The following is a 17212-nucleotide window of genomic DNA, read 5'->3' on the forward strand; positions in this document are numbered from 1 at the left end:
TGGGAAAAGCGAAGGGGGAGAAGGGGGTCCACCGGCTCCCCCTAAGAGCAGCAGTGGTGTAGCGTGGGTTGTCAGCACCCGGGGCAAGGCAAGTAATTTGCGCTCCCTAACCCGTGGATTTGCGCCCCCTAACCCTAACCCCCAGATGATGCGCCGGGTGTGGCCGCCCCCCCTGCACCCCCACGCCCCGCCCCTGAAGAGCAGTGAGGTCCCACAGGAGCAGAATAGAGGCCCCCAGAGAAGTGGGGAGACGTCATGTTGGGGGGGGGGAGGGAATGGGAAAGGAGGCCGGGACGGGACGGGAGAGAAAAGGTCCGGGGCCGAGGTCCGGGGTCCAAGCTGGTCCAAGAGGGCTGGGGGCTCCCGAGCGAGACCCCCCCCCGAAAGGCTCAGCAGGAGCCCCCCCCCCCCCGCCCTCTCTGCGGGCCGAGGCCGCCGAAGCCCCCTCCCCTCGCCCGCCTCCCCGCCCCCTCCCCTCCTCGGGCTGTAGGTGGAGCCCGCGCTCCGAGGCGCTCCCGGTCCGGGCTTGGCCAGCGCCTCGCCTCCTCCCGGCCGGGTCTGGGGGCTTCCGCGCTCCGTCCTCGCCGGAGCCTTGCGCCGAGAGCCAGCCGGAGCCCGCGGCGCCCCCTTGGGCCGGGAGAGCCCCTCTGGGGGAGCGCAGGGCGCGGCGGCGAGGAGCTCTCCTCCCTTCCAGCCGGCAGAAGCAGCCGCGGGGATGGCGGCGGCGCCGGGGTGCGGAGGCTGCCCGGGCCGGGCCGGGCGTCGGTGGTGGCGGCGTCGGCGCTGCAGCGGCGGCTGCTCCTCCTGCGAGCAGTGAGCGGAGCGCAGCCGCAGCGGCGGCGGCGGCGGGGGGCGCGCGCGCGCTAGGGCGCAAGGCTGGCGGCGGCGGCGGTGGCGGCGGGGAGCCCGGCCGAGGAAGGAAGCACGGCCCGCCGGGCGGCCAGCGGCCTCTCTCCCGGTGCTTCTCCTCCTCCTCCTCCTCCTCCTCGGGACTCGCTTCTCCGGGCGCAGCAGCGCAAAGGTGAGCCCCAGCTTTTCTCTCTCTCTCTCTCCCGCGGGTGCGTGTTGTGCGTTGTGCATCCCTGGGCGGGAGGGAGCATCCCGGAGCCGCCGCCGCCGCCTCCTCCTCCTCCTCCTCCTGCGCGGGGCATATACCGGAGGAGCCTCCCCGGGAAATGGCCCTGGGCGCTGGGGGGGGGGGTCTGGGCGGCATCCTCGGCGGCGGCGCTAGGCGAGGCGCGGAGGGGGAGCTGCCGGCGGGCGAGGGATGCGCGGGCTGAGCGAGGGGCGCCCCCCTTCCGCTGCGGAAGAAGAAGAAGCAGCGGCGGCAGCAGCAGCCTGGTCCTCGCTGGCGGCAGGTAACGCCGAGGCTCCGGCTTGCTGGGTTGAAGGATCGCGGCGGCGGCGGGGGGCGGCACGGTTGTGTGCTACGGGTGGGTGGGTGGGGGGAGGGCGGCCATGCCACGGAAAGAGGATGGCATCTCGCTGCCGCTAACCCCCCCCCCCCATCTTTGGGTAGCAGGTACGTTGAGCGGTTCCATCTTTTGAAGCGGGGAGGAGGAGGATGGAGAGGGAATTAGGCTTCCTCCCCCCCCTTTCTCCGGTTAGTGTGGGGGGGGGGGAGAGGGGAGGACAAGGGAAAAGCGCTCCATGGATGCAAAGGGGAGGTGTCCTTCCTCCCCTTTGCTCAACGGATGGATGGATGGATGGATGGATGGGGATCTTGCCTCGGCTTGGTTTGCTGGGCCACGAGGGTCCCTGCTTTCAAGGGGCATCGCCCCCCCTCTCCTGCCCCCCTCCTTCAAAGGCTGCTAATGGAGGCTGCCTTGCAGCGCCCCAAGTCTTGGCCCTACCTGGCGTTTTGTTCTCATTAGCAGGCGGGAGTTCAATGTCGCCAATAGCAACGGCTTCTTCTTTTTCTCTCCGCCATAAGGATGCTTTGGCCCAGATGTTTAGATTCAAACCCCCCCTCCCACTCTCCAGTTGCAAAGACCCTGTCTCGGGGTTGGGGTGCTTCACGCCATTCCTCTCTGCAGGGGTTTGTTAAGGGGGACAAATGTGGATTGGTGGAAGGTGAGCCAAGCCTCTGGCTGTAAGCGTCAGGGCATCCATGTCCCACGGAGGAGATCTGCTGGCGCTGATACTCAGCCAGCGAGACCGGCTGGCATCCTTGCCCTCCATACTTTGTGCCCTTTCCTGCAATTAGCTGCTTTGAAAGGATGGCCAGAGGCCGGCTGAGTGACACTTACAGATGTTTGGGTGTGTAAAGGGCGGAAATATTGTAGTTCTTGTTAGAGAAGCCTTTCGCAAAGTGCTCCATCAGGTGTGCATGTATGTGTCTCTCTGCCCTTTACCACAGATTGCTTCTTCAGATGGAAGCCAAGCAAGAAAGGCCATTTTTCGGGGCCAAAGACTGATTATAAAAGAGAGTTGTAGGCACTGTGTTTCAAACCCGTTATGTTTTCTTAAGGCAAGCGAACTGTTCTCACATTTCTGTATCCACTGTGTTACTATCACTGAGGTGATGCAATCCCTCTCCTGTGGCTTCAGCTGCTGCTGTTTTGTTGTTTGTTATGAACGCTATTCCTTTATTTAGCTTAGCATACTCAAAGGGACTCTATTGTGTTGCATCCTGTTAAAAGGAGGAAGAGGTGACTGCACAAATGCAGATCATTTATGGACATCAGAGTGCCATTGTGTGGTTTTTGGTGTTTTTTAATTAAAAAAGAGAGAGAAAACCCTGGCCTACTAATTCCTGCTAATTAAAATTAATTGTGTTTTTAAAAACTGAAAGAGCTCTGATACTTCAGTTTATAAAGATGTGTGACATTTCATCTGAAAATGTGGGCAATTTAGCACCGCTCAAATGGGTTTTGCCTACAAAGCCTTCTGAGATAATGATGATGTGAAGCAGAAGTTGGCTTTTTTTGTGAGGTTACATTCTGATGTTTCTAACTCTGCGGGGTCACAGAGTGGCATTTCTCTACTGAGTAGTAGGAAATTCGCCCTGGAAGTACATTCAGGGTGTCTGGAAAAAATGAGATTTGATCCACATCCTTTGTTTCTTAGCAGGCTGTATCTCATAGTGCTTGCATGTTCCACAGGCCGTGATGTCATCAAGATGATGCCTATCAGGTGTTGCACTGTATAGCCACAAAGAATTATAATGTACCGGCTTTCTATCCCTGTTATGTGTGTGTAGCCTATGGAGTTGGTGTTTGTAGTGGGGCCAACTAGCAGAATGCAGCCCAGACCTCAGTCACATAACGGATATTGGTGAAGAGGAACCGGTTGCACTAACCGCCACAAACAAACCCCTCATTGAAGTTGAGATGTGCTTAGGTGTAAATACTGACAGTTATGGCTCCGGTTCTCTTTAGATTCTGAACGGCAAGCCAGGTATTACAGTGGAATTGATTTCCTGTTCCGTGGTGTCATGGTAAATTTGGAAGTGCATGAGCTCATTGTGACAGTTCCCCCTCCTTGGTTGCCGTTCCCCCAGGAGAGTCAACAATTGCTGGTAGTTGTGTTGATCCATCATATTATGCATGCACATCAAATAGCAGGAGTAGATGGCATAGCATACCCAAGTGAGGCCTGCTTGGCACCGGTTTTAAGAACTTTTTGGCAACAAGTTAAGATCATCCACTTTCCTCAGGCATCTGGCGCATTGTAATGGGATATCAATGCTGATATGCTGCTGATGTTTTACTGTTGCTGATGAGATTATTGAAGTTGTTAATGTGTTGATTGCTGTTTTTAACTCTGTATTTTTTATTATTTTTCCAAGTTGCTTCGAGACTATTTTTGTATTAAGCAATTAATAATAATAATAATACCACCTAACCTAATAATACAATCCTAGGCATGATTACCTGGGCGTAAATTCCACAGAACTCAGTGGTTCTTCCCTCCGAATGTGTAGGTTTAACTTGTACAACACAGAGAGATCTTCAGCCAGCTGAAATGCAGCCTTTCTTGCAGAGAAATGCTACCATTTCAATGGTTAGTGTGAAGTAGGGACCCCTTAAAAGAAAAGGACAGATGTCTACATCCTCTGCTTGATTGTTTTCCTCATTTTGTGACTTATTTTATGCTAATCTGTCACAAATAAACATGAAAGCCTCATTATCAGCTGATGCACTTCCTACTGTAAGGAGCGTCTATCATTTACCCTGGTACTCTAGCAGATGTTACCACAACTGCTGCTCTGGTTGGGGGGAAGGCCCTGGAGCTGCACCCCTATATTCCCTCACTACACCCCTATTTCTGTTCGAGGGAACTGCCACAGAGGTTGTTTGGGGGGCTAAGAGAGCGGAAAAGGGGAAGGTGTACCAATTTTTGATCTCTTAATCTTTGTTCTTCAGTGCTTTGTAGCAGGTGAATCTCTGCAGGGTAATTGCAGTTTCTGACAAAGGTTTTGTGCTCTGTAAATCTACCTGTACCTGGGAATAAGTGATTTTCTTTGGAAATGCAATAGCTCTACTTACAAAGCTCTTGAATTTTTGTAGATCTGCTAATTTACTGAGGCAGATAGAAGTGACAGAGGGTCTCATTGTTTGGGGAGGGAGTTGTCACATAATTACAGAATACGTGTGCACACAATTAATTTCACACAACATATTGTATGGGAACCAGTCATTTTATAGAGGCAAGTCTGTTGTTGCTGCTGTTGGGTAGCTCTTGCTGAAGCCATTGGTTGCTGTAATTGTTGTCAGTAGGACTGGAGAAGAGATGTCTGTATCTTGTTTTCAGAATATTTTCTTGTGCTCCTTTGAACTCCTCAGACTTCTGGTTTAACTTCCTTTCTCAACGTGATAATGTTGGAAACAGTCCTTTAGTGATATCATGTATCCTTGTTGCAGTTTCTGCAATCACTCAATAGTAGGTAATATCTGTGAGGGGAAAAATAAGTGTTATATAATAGGCCCAGTGTATATTTCATGGGCAGCCATCTTTATAGCACAGGTACCATAAATGGCACTGCAATATGGCAGCAGCAGCAGCAGTTTTTTGGGCACTTTTAGGCAGGAGCGGGTTTAGATCTGCACCTCAACCTGTTTCTCCTGTGCTATTGACTGCTTGTTTCACAGCTCAGTAGACCAGAGGCAAAGTTGCATCCGAACATAGAGGGTTGGGCCCACTGGAGTGGCACTGTCTGACGTTCAGGAACTTGTGGCCTGCTTGGCTAAGAAGTTCTCCATCACCGATGCAATCTGTCAAAATGCAGTGTCCCTGTTGCTATGGCCCTTTCGTGCAGAAACACTGTACTTTCAAACGTTCTAAAACTTATTTAAAATTATGTTTTCCGCTTGAAATGAGATCTGAGTTAGAAAGGGAATGAAGCGCTGTACTTATTTGCTTCTCTCTTTTGTCCGGTGGCTGGACATGCCGGTGCCTGATCAGATATGGTAAAGTATTGGATTTGTTCATTGATTGCTATGGGCACCTCTCACTTTTGACCTGAAATTGACCTGAAGTTTTTAATGTTTGATGTCGTATTGTGTTTTAATTTGTTGGAAGCCACCCAGAGTGGCTGGGGGAACCCAGTCAGGTGGGTGGAATAATAATAATAATAATAATAATAATAATAATAATAATAATAATAATAATAATAAATGAAATGTCTATTGAAGTTGGAAGCCCACTATGTGTCTTAACCCAGCTGCTAAGGTTGCAATCCTATGCATGCTTTCCAGGGAAGTGCCACAGATCTCAGTGGGACTTAGTTTTGAGAAGACATACGAGGATTGTGTGGTAAATCTTTGCTTTCTATTGGCTAGCTAGCAGCTTCCTTCTCAGGGACCCAGGAAAGTGTAATCAGGCACTGCTTCGTTAAAGGGGAAATCTGAAAGCTAATAACTTCATAAAGACACCACAGTTGTTCATAAAGAGTAAGAGGGTGACTCCTGTGGTTTACTTATTTTTTTTTTGGGGGGGGGGCTTTTAAAGAGGCTAAAACCCCCCACCAGTTTTTCAAATAGAGGTGCAAAAACCCTAACATATGAGTAAACAGCAGATATTTGCCGAATAAGAGACTTGTTTTAATAAATCAAATGGTGATATATTGGCCATTTCTTAATTTGTATGATATTTAGCCAGTATGTCATTAACATGCAGATATTCCATGCCAAATTTTAGTTTTGATAAATCTCCTGTATTTCATTAACATTTCGATCATTTGGGCTTTATAAAAGCCAGTTGTAACCTATCAGAGCTGGTAAGAAGGGTGTCTGTATAATAAAATATTTATTCATACATATTCAAAATTACATGACTTGGAAAATCCCAAGCACTTGGCCACCCAGCCTTGGAGAGATTTTATGCTGGTACCTAAAATTTGGGATGCTCAAGGCCTTTTGTGTTGCCTTTCTAACCACAGAAAATTATGAACATTTTAAGGTGGCGTTGAGGACTTTGGGATGGGTAGTGAGTTACCTGGACTCTTGGCGTTCAGACTTCCCTCAGATGCTTCTTCAAGCACAGAGTGAAGAAGGGTGACAGACAAGTGGTCCAAGGCCTTTGGGATGGCTAGGCCTGCTATATACATGCTAGAGGTCTGCCCTTCCACCCATGACTGGTCAACAGAACAATGCCTTCTGCCCACTGCGCATCATGTTCCAGCTTAGTGACTGACCTCAAGATTCCTGGGGTCCGGAAAGCACAACTGCCTGAATGACGTAAGTCATGCTCAAGTTGGTGTCAAAGACCAAGGCCATTCTAGTAAACACTCCATTTTGGAATCTTTGTTTTCTTGTATCTGCCGAAGCATTGTTTCAGTAAAAAACTTGTGACCTGGAGCCTTACCTATGTGGTCACCTGTAGCTTCCAGTTACTCAGTTTAAGTAACCACTGCCATGTTTCTGAAACTAAATTCTGGCTGCCTGGTAATAAAAATCTCATCACATGTGGTCAGATGGTTATAAGAGGCCACCATGCCACAAATTGTCACGGTGACTTTATTCCAGTAAGGGCAAGGCAAGAGAATTCCAATGTCTCATCTAAAATGTAGAAGCATGGAATAAGTTGTTACTCCATGAGATGTTGAACCAAAGAGGATGCCCATTTGAGACTAGAACAGGACTTTTGCACATAATCAAATGGTATTCCCAAGGAATTCCATCTGTCATCTTGGCCTTTGAATACCTGATGGAAGAGGTTGCCATTGGAGAGTCTTTCTCAGGCTCTGATTCGGGTTCTTATGTGATGTTCCTCTGAGCATGTGTCTAATGGCCAACCCCATGGATGTTGGCTGATGGTTTAAGGAATGAATGGGAAATATTGATTTTCTTTTAAAAGCAATTGTATTTTGCACATGTGAGGGAGCAGTGTGACTTGGCAAGCAGGCAGTTCTACTATGGACTCAAGACAATGGCAAGGGCTAGATTTTGGAATTTGCAGGGTACTTATAGGTGGAGTGCAGTTTTTTTAATATCACTTAGTGAGCAACTCAGAATAGTCTTCATCCAGCTTAATAGGCTTTATGAAGAAAGTATTAAGACAATTTGAAATTATGCTTTAAGGTGTGCTTAATAAATGTGCTAAAGTAATTGAGTAACAGGGTAAATGCTTCACTTCAGGAAATAAAAATGTTAAATTTCTCTTATGTAAGAGGGGGCACTTGACTGTCTAGGATGGTTGAAAAAAATGCTTTTTAAATGTAGCTCGCTAAAACTTTTTGTGAGCAACACAAAGATCTAAAGGGTAGTAGAACCAAGGAAAGATTCTTCATTGTAGTATCTTTGTGTTTTTGTATAAATCATTTATATATACCTCCAATAGACTAATTAATTTCTATACTGAAAAACAAGATACTTAAAACAGTTTTCTTGTCTACTTGAGTTATTATTTGTGGGGCTAAATTACACTGTGAGCGCAATTAAACATTTGAATACAGATGAGGGTCTTAATCTGTATGATATCCATGTATTTGTCTGCAGTTGAAATGGACTCAGCTAGGAAAGCTGACAAATGTTAATCCTTATGTGTTTGAAAGCAATTATAAAGACCCAATGAATTGACTTAATTCCAAACCGTTAACATCAACAGGACAAGATGCTCTTAAACTTGTGTTTTAACTGATTGGTGGATCAGGATCTTAAAATTAATAGCGGATTAGTGAGCATACAATGTGCAGATGTATTGGCGTTACAAGGACATAGATATGCATTTCCATTAGAATTTCCATTAGAACTACACCTGACAGATTAAAAGAAAATCCTTTAATTGACCAAAAAAATGATCCCTCCCCCAATTAAAAGCACAGCAGTTGTTTTTTTAAATGCTATTTTCAATACAAATATTTGTGAAAACAATTCAAAAAAATAATGCTTAAGAGGAATATCCCTTGGGGAAATTCTAGTCCATGAGCCGAATCCAGCCAATTGAACCTCTCAAGCACACCCCCCTCCCCCCAGACGTCCTTACCAGGTCTGCCACAAACCAGGATAGGGGTGAAAATACGTCCTCCCTGCTCCTTGGCTGGTTTGTACAATCCACAGTGGCGTGGGTAAGGCCTGATTTACACCTTCACTTTGGTATGCTGGGTGGGGAGTCTTAAACCTCCTCATCCAACATGCCAGAATGGGGTTGAAGATAGCTGCCCACCCACCTTGTGTCAGATGATTACTGGAAAGGAAATTCAGCTGATGAAGGTGGGTGACTTCTTTTCATCCCCATTGCAGCTATCTCCCCATAGCTGATCTGCGCCACTCGGCTGATGAGTGGGGAGGGGTTGGCAACCTAAGGCCCATGGGCCGCAAGCAGCCCACGGGGGTCATTTAACCGGCCCACGAGCCACCCCCGAAACGAGCCGCCCACTCGGCAAGTCCCTGCCAGCGCAGTGCAGCGTGGGGACTTGCTTCCGCGGCGCTGGAAATCGCATCTGTGCAGACGCCGGAAATTGCAGGCGTGTGTGCTCATATGCACTCAGGATCCAGCCCATGGAGGGGTCTCCGCTGGAGTGAACTGGCCCAGGAGAGGTAAACCTTGTCAACTCCTGGCCTAATGCGTGTCATGGTCATGGGAATGAATAAGGTTGTGAGGGTGCCTGGGCCTGCCCAGTGTGGAGTCTACTCCTACCCCCTATTGGAGCATGACCCTGACAGCTTCTAGCCATGGAAGTATAACCCTGGTACTCAGGGAGGTTTTCCCGTCCGTGAGATAATGCCTGTGCCAATATGATTTTTCTCTCTCTGACACATTGTACATATGCTGCTTATTTGGACGTACAACTTCAGAAACAAATTGGAATTAATTGGGGGGAATTCACTGTAGCACTAATTCCCACAATAGTGTAACAAGCTGTGCTAGTGGGATGGCTTGCGCAAGAGAAAAGTGCAGGAAGCCAGCATGGTTCTTGTGGCTGTTAGCGCAACCCATCGCTGTAGCCCTGACACTTCCTGTTGCACAACAAGCTTCTGCTAGTGCAACTGTTGCACCGGGTTTCATATTCCCAACCATTATTTTCACCCTTGCTTAGCACAACATGCCTTGTAATCACCAGTCAGAATGTTGAATCCTGAACTGATGGATTAAATTATATGAGTTTTACTAGATTAATCTACCTCCTTTAATTGGGTGGCATTTCCTTACTTTCCACGAGAGTAGTAATGAGTTATGGCTAAGCTTCAGTTCAGATGATCCTACAAAATAATGGTTTTGGAAGATCATAAGCAATCCCTCCTACATGCATATTCGGTTTAGAAACAGGCTTCATCAACCTTGGCCCTCCATATGTTTTTGGCCTACAACTCCCATGATCCCTGGCTAGCAACATCAGTGGTCAGGGATGGTGGGAATTGTAGTTTCAAAACATCTGGAGGGCCGAGGTTGAGGAAGCCTGGTTTAGAATTTAGCATCAACCATAGTTTGTGACGGGACGCGGGTGGCGCTGTGGGTTAAACCACAGAGCCTAGGACTTGCTGATCAGAAGGCTGACGGTTCGAATCCCTGCGAAGGGGTGCGCTCCCGTTGCTCGGTCCCTGCTCCTGCCAACCTAGCAGTTCGAAGCACGTCAAAGTGCAAGTAGATCAATAGATACTGCTCCAGCGGGAAGGTAAATGGCGTTTCTGTGCGCTGCTCTGGTTCGCCAGAAGCGGCTTAGTCATGCTGGCCACATGACCCGGAAGCTGTACGCCGGCTCCCTCGCCAATAAAGTGAGATGAGCGCCGCAACCCCAGAGTTGGTCACGACTGGACCTAACGGTCAGGGGTCCCTCTACCTTCATAGTTTGTGACACTGGAATCTACAAAATAGCCATGGCCATTCTAAACAGAGCCATCCATCTATTTCCAGCCATAGCTTCAGATACTGCTTTGGAGGGCAAAATGCTAACCACTGTTTGCTGATCTTGGCATCACTGCAGAGTATGTCAGTGCTCAATTGCAAACTGAAGTGAAGCTGCCTATGGGATTGGAAGACGGAGCATATGAGCTCTTGACTCCTTTATGATGCTCGAAACCATATTTTGGAGAGTCATCTAAACAGAGGCTGAATAGTTTGAATTTAAATCTTGCTTTTGACACTAGGCGGAATTAGGCAAGTCATAGCAGGACTTCCTTTGCAAAGACAGAAATGAGAACAGATAGCATTTATTGTTTAATAAAGATTCATGACAGTATTGTTTACAACTGGTAGAATAAGCTGCATGTATCAAAGGTTAAATATGTGAAGAGCCGTTATCTTGGCAATAAAATAATTATAACTAGCACCCCCCCCCACAAACAACATTTTCTTACTACACAAACGCTTCCCAGCTTTTGAGCTGCTACTGGAAATTTGGCCATGCTGTTATGCTTATTTCTCCCATTTATACCCCCCTTTTTAGGGTGAGCCTTCACAAAGTGGTTTACAGTAACGTAACAGTTACTGTTTTAAATTCTATTTGTATTCGTCAATAAACAACCATTTTGCAAAACCAGTCCGACGGTTATTTTTGAAAACCAAGTAACATCAGCTAAAAATAAAATCCAGCACAGAACATTAGCAAACTAAACTTGGCAACAGTCCAAAAACATAGTGGATCAGAACACATAAGTTTGTTGTTGAAAGATAGGTTTATAGCCCTTGGGGAAGGGATTGCAGAGGTTTGGGCCCACGCTGAAAAGGCTCCGTTTCTTGTGCCAGCCTGTCTAATAGATCTTGATAGCAGGCCCATGAAGCTAATATTCAGATTTTTATGAGTGCAGACAATCCTTCAAATAACCTGATGCCAAGCGATTTGTGGCTTAAATGTTGATACTGGCGTTTTAAATTGGATCGAGAAACAAATTGGTAGCCAATGAAATTTGCACAATATAAGCCTCATTTGGGCATGATGATGTGCTCCTGTTCAACAACTGAGGCTGCACAGAATAATCTCACTTCAATGGTTTGTGGTCCCTACCCAATGTCTGTGTACGCTGCATGGCTGTCCCTAGGGAGTGAAGGCTTTTGATTCCAGAAAGGCCTCATAGCAGGCATCGCTAACCTTCGGGCCTCCAGATGTTTTGGCCTACAACTCCCATGATCCCTAGCTAACAGGACCAGTGGTCAGGGATGATGGGAATTGTAGTCCAAAACATGTGGAGGGCCGAAGGTTAGCGATGCCTGCCTCATAGTATTCAGCTACAAAGGCCTCCTCCCTACAGATCGAAAATTCTGTCAGACACCAAGCCTATCTTGCCGTCCGTGCCCTTAAAAAAGAGTATAAAGACCTAATACTCCACCAAAAGAATGCCTATACCAGAAAATGTTGGCTAGAATTAATTGGTGTGGCAAAAGCAAAAGATCAGACACTGTTCTGGAAACTGGTAGCTTCTGGCACCCATAAAGCTATTTCCCCCTTAACCTCACAAATTCCCCCTAGCCTGTGGGTCTCATTCTTCTACTCTTTGTAAGAAGACACTGAACCTCCACTATGGAATTATAATATAGAACAACTGGCTAAATGGCCGCCAGTTTCAGATCTTTGTGCTGCATAGCTGGATGTCAGGGGAGGTGTGTGTAACTATTTGACACAGCCTTCTTCTTGTGTTGTTGACCACTGGAGTTCATAATGCCCCACTGACCCTTGGAGCTGTTGCATGCTGTACTAGTTGAAGTTTCCAAGCTATTTTCAAAATGGCCCCCTGTAGTGCACAGTGGCGTAGCGTGGGGGGTGCAGGGGGGGCTGGCCACACCGGGCGCAACATCTGGGGGTTAGGGTTAGGGGGCGCAAATCTATGGGTTAGGGGGCGCAAATCCACGGGTTAGGGGGCGCAAATTACTTGCCTTGCCCTGGGTGCTGACAACCCATGCTACGCCACTGGTAGTGCACGCTACAGTAGTCTCTACTCTGGGTGCCAATCAAATCACTGGCGTTTGAGAATAAATTTTGGCTTAAATAAAACAAAACAAAAAACCCAATCCCTCCCATGAATGAAGTAGGGTGGAAATTCCCAAGCAGTTATGGAAGGAATCATAGAGTTGGGAGGGACCACAAGGGTCAGCTAGGCCAACCCCCTGCAGTGCGGGAATCCTTTGCCCAATGTGGGACTCGAATCCACAACCCTGAAATTAAGAGTCTCATGCTCTACCGACTGAGCTAAAAATGATTTGCCCCCTCTCCTCTTCCCTTCTCCATGCTGGGGATATTGGGCTCAAAAAGCTATGTCTGAACCCAATTCTCCTTCTTCATAGATAATAATAATAATAATAATAATAATAATAATAATAATAATAATTTTTATTTATATCCCACCCTCCCCAGCTGAAGCTGGGCTCAGGGCGGCTAACAACAATCAAAATAGTCCAACATTCTAAAACATTCATTATAAAATTAATTAAATCAAATTAATGGCAACCATCAAGCAAAATTTTGTGCAGATTGCCAGAGGAGGGGGTCAGGCTGTGCCCTGACAAAAGGCCTGGTGGAACAGCTCTGATGAAGTGATTGCAGGGGAGGAAGCCCCCCTCCACCCCCTAAGTGATTTGAGTGGAGGTAGAACTTGGAAAAGGCACCAAAGGTTGATTCTATCCCTCCTATTTTTATGCAATGCTAGACTGTCTATCTCATTGGTAGAGATCTCCTCCTATTCCACCTCTCTCCTTTGCTACCCAGGCTGTCATACTGGGCTAGTCATATTGGAAGCATATGTCCAGATGAGACCTCAAATGCAAGGACTTGGTTTGCCAACAGAAGTTAGTAAAGAAGTGTTAAATGTGCAGTTACTGGAAAAAGTCATTTTCCAGTCTCAGATGAATGATCTTTGGGCATTGGCAGGATAGAGAGAAGGACCTGTCATAAAGATCTGAAAACCTGGGTAGATTGTTCGTGGTGAGAGGATATGGAGAAAAGTTGGTTGTGACCAGCACCCAAGTTAGTAACAACCGAATCTGAGGTGGAGCACACCAGTGGTGCTGCCATTTTTTAATTGATTTTTAAAGATCTTCTTTCTTTGCTGATGATCAGGAAAAATGGAATATACTATGCCCAAAGTGGTGGGTAAAGGTAAAGGGACCCCTGACCATTAGGTCCAGTCATGACCGACTCTGGGGTTGCAGCGCTCATCTCGCTTTATTGGCCGAGGGAGCCGGCGTACAGCTTCCGGGTCACATGGCCAGCATGACTAAGCCGCTTCTGGCGAACCAGAGCAGCGCACGGAAACACCGTTTACCTTCCCGCCTGAGCAGTACCTATTTATCTACTTGCACTTTGATGTGCTTTTGAACTGCTAGGTTGGCAGGAGCTGGGAGAGAGCAATGGGAGCTCACCCCGTCGCGGGGATTTAAACTGGCGACCTTCTGATTGGCAAATGCTAGGCTCTGTGGTTTAACCCACAGCGCCACGGCTACAACTGGCATTAAAGCTCTGACTAGCCTGCAGTGCATTGCAGAGGGGTTGAGGACGTTAAAAAAGGTTCCACAGTGCAGGTTGTATCTTGGAATTGAAAAGCTGGTGGAACACCTCTCTCTCCCAGAGTCTGCTTCCATTTTATGGTCAGCCTGAAGAGCCCTGCTCCAAACATCTTCTTTTGCAGGATGCTAGCTAATTCAGATGGTATGGGGAGATGGGGTTTCTCAATGGTTGTCTGGCTTTCATTGAGTGACCTCCTTTCTCCATCTTCTTCCATTTTTGCTATTAGGTGCTTTTGTAGGACTCATTTGTTTTGAAAGGCCCTTTTTTGAGGTGGCATGTGCTCTTGTTTTGCTAACGTTTGGGTTGTTTTGTTGTACATATTAGAGAAGTTATTTTAATTAATGTAAGCTGTTAGGAAAAGCGGGCTAGTCATATTTTAAATAAATACACATATAAATAAAATGGAAGGGTGAGAGCATGGAAAACGAAACAGTATCTCTGTTCAGACATCACACCAGACCATGATAAAGGAAGATTAACTGATTGACAAACTATGGTTTGTCACTTATTGTTTGGCCAGAAACTATGGTTTGAAGTGGTTTGGTAAATCGTGGTTTGTGCTGTTTTATGGCTAGGCATGATATCTGAATGGGCAAACCTTTCTCTTGGTCTTCAGAGACTCGATCAATACCAAGGAGACCAGAGTGAGCTTACGAAGCAGTGCCAAGATTACAACACACACACACACACACACACACACACACACACACACAGAAGGATCTTTTAAACGATGGCCTGTATGTTCTGAAAGCTCAGACCATGTGTTGCCTCCTAAATTATGGTTTGCAGAAATAATGTTTTGATGCAGTCTCTCTGTGAATGGGAACATTATTTCAGGTGTTCTTAAACTGGGTAATAGTTGCACTGTGAAGTTCTGGCTGTTGTAAAACAAGCTGTGATCTTGAAAGACAAAGATGTTCCAGAATATTTTGCTTTAGGCGAGTATGGCAGGAGTCCAGAAGCGGTGCTTTCGAAGATGAGGGTTGGGAAATTGCTATAAAGCAGTAGCAACTTTCTTTACTTTCCCTCACGGACCTCTCCTTTCCTTGACAAACGAAGCAAAAGTTGAAAGCTCCCATTTTAGCATATAGAGCTTTGGAACAGCTGATATCGTGAAAGGGTTCCAAAATCGTTACAGTGCGCCGCAGAAAAAAGGGAAAACATTGCCATGAAATCACACTCGCACCTCAATTCTTATGGACTGGTTTGCATTGCTGTCTCAAAGAATTGCAGAGGCAGTTGTGTGCTACTGTGCCGTAGTGTTTCAGAAACAGAACGTTAGCCTGAGCTTTAAGAATGGAGCAGGGATCACTGCCCAGTTTTGATGTTCTGCATGGGTGGGTATCCTGAATGCTAAAACGCATTCCATTGATAACTTGCCCTGTGAGGAGCTTTTTCAATGGTTCCCTGTTCCCCCCGCCCCTTCGAGCTCTCAAAAGCTATTCTAAAGGCTCCCCCCTCCCCCTATCTTTCTGAATAGATTTCCCTGCTCTGGAGAACTGAAGGGGTTTTCAAAGACCATGTTAACTTCTTTTCTTTATCGGTGTCTCACCAGCATTTGTGTCACTGGTGCTTTGTCGGTCCCAAAGTGATTCAGAATTTTTCTCGGTTCCGTCAGAGACCTCTTCCCCACCCACCCTGCAAATGAGACATTAATTCCAAAACCCTTTTGTGCTGAAATACACACCAAATAACTTGAACTTCTGCACTCTTCAATAGCCTTCTTAACTAATTAACCCTGCTATGGTCACACTCTTATATATTTGCCTGTGCTTCGTAGTATTCTTCCCCCTGTGAAGATGGCTGATGAGGACTACTCCCTTTTAAAAGTGCTGTTGAGGCCAAATATGTAAATAGGTGGGGATGCGGGTGGCGCTGTGGGTTAAACCACAGAGCCTAGGGCTTGCTGATCGGAAGGTCGGCGGTTCGAATCCCCGCAATGACGGGGTGAGCTCCCGTTGCTCGGTCCCTGCTCCTGCCAACCTAGCAGTTCAAAAGCACGTCAAGTGCAAGTGGATAAATAGGTACCACTCCGGTGGGAAGGTAAATGGTGTTTCCGTGCGTTTCCGGTGTTTTCTGGTTCGCCAGAAGCGGCTTAGTCATGCTGGCCACATGACCCAGAACCTGTACACTGGCTCCCTTGGCCAATAAAGCAAGATGAGCACCACAACCCCAGAGTCGGCCAATACTGGACCTAATGGTCAGGGGTCCCTTTACCTATATGTAAATAGGTAGTACGGGATCCCTCTTCTCTTTGGCTTTCGAAAGCCACCATTTCTGTGACAGATTTGGCACAACCCTTTTCATCAGCACCATCCCTTCCTGCGATATTCTGCAGCCTGGTTTCCCTCAATATGTTTCGGATTATTCTTCCCGACAGCCCGATCCAGGCTGGGGGCTGATGGGAATTGTAGTTCAAAACATATAGAGGGCGTTGGATTGGGGGAGAGTATCCTATTGAAGCTAAGGCCAATATGTGGAAATTGACTGAACGTGCTGCTTATGTCGTGAGCTGTTTTGTAACGGAAGAGACTTTGAAAGGTGGGCTAAGAAAATGTCTCCCACGTGCTGAAATTTAGATGGTAATACAGTGGTATCTCGGTTTTCAAACATCTCCGCTGATGAACATTTTGGTTTTCTAACGCCATTAACCCCTGAAGGAAACCCCTAATTAGTTGAACTACAACTAATCCAGAATGCGGCAGCTAGACTGGTGACTGCGAGCGGCCACCAAAACCATATAACACCAGTCTTGAAAGACCTACACTGGCTCCCAGTACATTTCCGAGCACAATTCAAAGTGTTGGTGCTGAGCTTTAAAGCCCTAAACGGCCTCGGCCCAGTATACCTGAAGGAGCGTCTCCACCTCCATCGTTCTGCCCGGACACTGAAGTCCAGCGCCGAGGGCCTTCTGGCGGTTCCCTCGCTGCGAGAAGCCAAGTTACAGGGAACCAGGCAGAGGGCCTTCTTGGTAGTGGCGCCCGCCCTGTGGAACGCCCTCCCACCAGATGTCAAAGACATCTAAAGGCAGCCTTGTTTAGGGAAGCTTTTATTGTTTAATAGGTTTAATAGGTTATTGTATTTTAGCGTTTTGTTGGAAGCCGCCCAGAGTGGCTGGGGAAGCCCAGCCAGATGGGCGGGGTATAAATAATAAATTATGATGATTCTTCAGTTTTGAAACATGCCTTGGAAGTCGAACATGCCATGTGGCTTCTGCTGAGTGCAAGATCCTGAACAAAGAGTTAAGATAACCAGTTTATTTTGTTAGTAGATAGCCTGGCACATCCCCTACTGTTGAGAAAAAGGCCCTTTGTATAAAGAGTTGGTCAAATA

The 17212-nt window shown here is 47.1% G+C and overlaps 1 protein-coding gene across 22 annotated transcripts in view; it reads left to right on the plus strand.

Moving 5' to 3' along the window:
- Nucleotides 1-1284: 1284 nt before the first annotated feature.
- Nucleotides 1285-17212, plus strand: part of ADGRL3 (adhesion G protein-coupled receptor L3) — a 574776-nt gene continuing 558848 nt past the window's right edge. For 12 of the 22 annotated variants that reach the window (XM_082206026.1, XM_082206031.1, XM_082206037.1 and 9 more), the window contains exon 1: nucleotides 1286-1358. The gene's annotated coding sequence lies outside the window, so the exon portion shown is untranslated. Of the gene's footprint in view, nucleotides 1359-17212 lie in introns of all 22 variants that reach the window. The other 10 variants (XM_082206024.1, XM_082206018.1, XM_082206034.1 and 7 more) reach the window with 1 other exon arrangement.

Source organism: Podarcis vaucheri (genome assembly GCF_965113315.1).
Source record: "Podarcis vaucheri genome assembly, chromosome: 17".
Classification (NCBI taxonomy): Eukaryota; Metazoa; Chordata; class Lepidosauria; order Squamata; family Lacertidae; genus Podarcis; species Podarcis vaucheri.